Raw genomic sequence first — 4794 nt, forward strand, 5'->3', positions numbered from 1 at the left:
CTCTAGGTTCACTATGAAATCTATAAACAGAGACTGTCATTCCACCTTGACACATGCAAAGGAGGCATTCTTTTCAGAAATCAATAGCAAAAAACAGGTTGCTGTGTATTGGAGACTTCTGCCCAGGTCCCTCTTGAAAATGAGATCTAGATCTTTTACCTGGTTTACCTGGTTAAATAGAGCAACAAAAAAAAAATCAACTATCACTATGCCTTAGTTGATAGGTTGACAAACCCTCCTGTGACTGAACTCTATATGAGTCTCCAATGACTTTACCAACTTCCTTCCAGAGAAAATAAAAAATAGAGGGTTAATTTGCACATTAACACCAATTTCACTTCTATTCCTATTCCAAAAAAATGAGAAATGCAGAGAAAATGACTAAATTTCACCAACTCAGCCACAAAAACCTAGAAGAAATTAAAAATCAATTAAGCTCCTCCTACCCACAGCTTTCCTTAGGAAAGCACTGCCTGTCGTTGCATATGCTCTGATTCAAATGGTAAACTCTTTCCTCTCATCAGGTGTTTTCCTCCAGACTTTAAACACGGCAGTTATCAAACCACTGATAAGAATAAACAATCTGGAAACATCCCTACTGCAGGTTCACAGGTCAAATTTCAACCTTCCATTTGTCAGCAAAATTATTGAAAAAGCTTTGTTTCAAACTCTTAAATAGTTTAACAGTGACAAACCCATTTGTCTTTCAATTTGGTTTCTCTGCTGACCACAGTACTGAGATTGTCCTAGTCAAAGTGTTCAGTGACATAATTATAGACTATGGAAGAACCACAGTACTGGTTCTGTTGACTTTATTATGAAGGTGACTGGCAAATTGGGTTGGACTCTCTGGTACAGAAGTCAGTTGGTTCTTTGGGTCAAAAGGTAACTTAAAGACCTCTCATCAAACATGCTAACACACTCTAAGAAGCCAAAAAAGTTTGTAATTACTGAATGATGAAGTTGGCTTCCGATTCTCTTTCTATCGGTGATAAATCTCTCACTTTGTAAACACAAAGAAGCAAGAATTTACTGTTCCCCAAATAGTGTTGTGAACGCATGGTGTATATCACTCATGTTTTTTTATACCTTCATCAGGCAAAAGCCGAGGTAAATCTGATGTTGAATTATTTCAGCTTTTCTTTAATGGAAAGTGAGGAGCTCAGCAGACTAGGAGACTCTGAATAAAGAGATTCTAGGAAAGGTGCTTCAAACATGTCACAATGGGAGACGGGCTTTGACTGACATGGGACCAGCTGGAGACATTATGTCTGTTTGTTTGGGAGCATCTTTAGGTCATTTTAGGTCACAGCTAGGAAGAGGTGGCTGAGGAAGAAAGCTTTGGAGAGATTTAGTGCAGACTACTGTCAAAACAATGAAATCATGACTAGTWAGGAGAACATTATCGGTTTGAATATTTATCTACTGATCAAACAATRTCAAGCAATGATTGTGAATGTTTCTATTTTCCCTTTGCAGGCCCACAKGACCATTCTGGCATARMGWWGAAGARYCTRTTCTGCTCCAGTCCAGACGTAGAAGGTTTGGAGGTGAGAGAACCATGTCCTTGAATGCAGCCAATCAACAGGAGCACAGACACAACACACACACACACACATACACGCACACACACACACACACACACATACACACACACGGTGACTCACATCCTGCCGTTCACACATTCAGTGCACCCACACAGTCCTATCCTATCTCTCACAAACAGTCCTTCACGCTTTACAGTACAGTACCTCCCACTCTCTCACACATGCATATTCAGAAAACACACACAATCTTAGGTGGCTTCTATTTAAACTCTTTCACTTCATCTCAGCCTTGTGTCCTGCCGCACTTTATTTTATCCTGCAAATGGATTGTTTTACTACATTGACGTTTTGTCATGTCAGTGTTTTCCAGAGRCTTTTAAAAAATATTAATGYATTTACAAAGTCAAGGTGACGTTCAGGTTGTTAACTTTGTGTGCTTGTCTCTGGTCACCTTGGAAGAAAAACAACAATATGGAGACCCCAGTGTCTCCTGAGCAAAGGAGGCCACCCAAACGAGTCCGGATATCTGTYGTGGTAAGAGCCACCGTTCTGGGCTCCCAGCATGCCTGGAATCCGCTCTCCAACAAGTCCATCTACCGATCAATCTATTGTCACACAGCCATCCCATTTCAGGGCTAATCCCGAACGCCGATGGTCAGCGATCTGGGCTGAACTCAGCCAAAGCTGTCTCATTGTGCCAGTGTAGAGCATCCTCTTTCTGATCCAACCTGTAACCTGACCACTGACCTTTCTCTGCTTTTAACTGTTGATATTGTAGGTTTTGGCTTTGATCCATACAGCTTAACCAGTTTTCGTTGGTCTGCTGGTCAGGGGACATACAGAACACTTGACTGCTAACATGTCACTGCTGCCTTCTATTGATTCCACTGCCTCAAAGTGTCCTTGTATCATCAGTTAAAAACGTCTTTTTACCTTGGACAATGGACCACATAAAAAAGCACCACAAAGCAACATAAAAAAACAACAATAAACAAACCCATAATTTACCAAAAAAGGAATAGGCTGAAGCCAAGCTTATTCTTGCCTATCCTATTTTACCTAACAACCTACCAAGACATCTTCACAATACATACAGTATATGTCTACTTAACAGCGTAAGACTTTATAATTTTACATTTTAGAGCTCTTTTAAAGCAGAAAGGACACAACTTAAAATCATCATTCATTTCATTCCACAGTTTCACACCAATAACTGAAACACATCTAGATTTTACCTGGCTCTTCTCTTTTGCGCTTTCAAATATAAACAAACCTTGCAAATTATATTTATTCTTTCTTAGCTTAAATAATTTCTGAATACCAGAAGGAAGACTTTTGTTCAATGCTTTATACATTATTCCCAGTATTTTTATATAAACAATATCTTTTAATTTTAATATATTACTTTTAATGAAGAGTTTACCAGATAATGATCTACATTTTTGAGAAACCTTTTTCTTGAAAATGACTTGATCAGAATAAAACATTGCATCCTCCCTCTGACAGAATTACAGTTCAGATCATGTTGGTGTAACTCAATTAGAAATATTATTGATTTGGACTTGAAGCACTGAAAGGGCTCCATCAACCCAATTATTGAAGTCTACAAAATTGTAATCATTCTGCAGTGCAGGGATGTCATGTCATTACTCTTGCATCGCCTCAGTGTGTGTGTGTGTGTGTGGGTGTGTGTGCGTGTGTGTGTGTGTGGGTGTGTGTGTGTGTGTGTGTGTGCGTGTGTGGGCGTGTGTGTGTGTGTGTGTGTAAAAGCAAAGTATACTGCTGATAAATGACACTGATCAGTTTTGTTGACAGAGAAAGGAAAACCACTGACAGTATTGTGGGCTTCAACCATGCATCTCATCAAGCTGTTTGAGTCCAGAACCATATCCAGTTCTGCTCTATAAAGATATTTTTTTTATGTTGTATGACCACACAGCCTAAATTAAACCTACCTCAAAGGATTCCTTTTTGATATTTTAGAGTGAGGTTCTTTGAAGTTATAATCAGTAATAACTCCCTATGGTTAAAAAAAAAAAAAGATGTCTTATCACTAGGAAAAGAGATGAATAAGCGTCCAATTGGCATCACTGCCAAGCTCCTCTGTTTTAGTGAAATTGGAATCCCAGTATCGATTCACCAGGACATGTTGAGATACTTTTTTTAAAATTACATACTTAGTCAAGCTTGTTTGTAGCAAGGGCACCATGTACATCTGTAAGTCATTTCTACTCGCATCGAACTCACTAAAAAGGAACCTATTATCTGAATTTTCTCTAATTTCATATTCACTCTGAGTTCCAAATCTTCGCCTGGATATTTTTGCTTATTTTAATTGTACAAAGTTCTTTAAATGTCCTGTGAGCAAATACATTTGCGCATTTATCTATAACAACTGGAACTTTCAATATCTAGTGGTAATTTTCATAATTTACCCTCTATTAAGAGTGCCCCTCAGATTAATTTCACTTTCTCCTACTGCGGGAGTGAAATGAGCATAATAACCCGAGATTGGCTGAAAGCGCAACGTCTCTCCTTTCAGAAACCGTTGGAACATTTCAGATAGCTCAAAGTATTGCGGAGTTACGGTACTGCAAATTTGACTGTCGTCGCCAACACATTCATGTCCAGGTTTTACATTTTTGACAAGTCCCCATTCTTTAATCACTTTTGTGTCAATGATGTCCTGTATTTAGACTTTTTTTTATAAAGTTTCTTGTTGCAACCTTCTTGCTTTTACAGTTACTATAGTAAACTTGTGTTCAGCTTGTGCCCTGCCACTCTTTCTGCTGCTAAAGAATCCATTTATTTAGAATCCACTCTGGAGAAAATGTCCCATCTCTTGTAACATTTATAGTCTTAAGTTACAGATCTTGTTGTGGTTGCAATAAGTAGCCGTATGTTTCTTTCAAACTTGTAATTTATTGGCTGAAGCCAATAACAAAAGCTTGTGAATAGCCAAACAAAGCCGGTATGTTAAACAACTGTGAGTTTCCCCACAGCCCGAAACTCAGATGCCTGGCAGTTAGATTTACTCTGTAAATAAGCTGAATTTAAACACAAAGTTTACAATTTTACAACCTCTGAAGCCACTATTTAAAGTTTTGGGTGTATCTTTATGACTTCAACTTGTATATTTTGCAAAAAAATACATTACAGCATGACACCCTGATGACAGCAAGCCACAATATTTGGTTAAAGCCAGAGCAGCACCAGGTCACCAATTCGCACAACTTCCACACCCCAA

This window comes from Poecilia reticulata, linkage group LG13, assembly GCF_000633615.1.
Source record: "Poecilia reticulata strain Guanapo linkage group LG13, Guppy_female_1.0+MT, whole genome shotgun sequence".
In the NCBI taxonomy this organism is placed as follows: domain Eukaryota; kingdom Metazoa; phylum Chordata; class Actinopteri; order Cyprinodontiformes; family Poeciliidae; genus Poecilia; species Poecilia reticulata.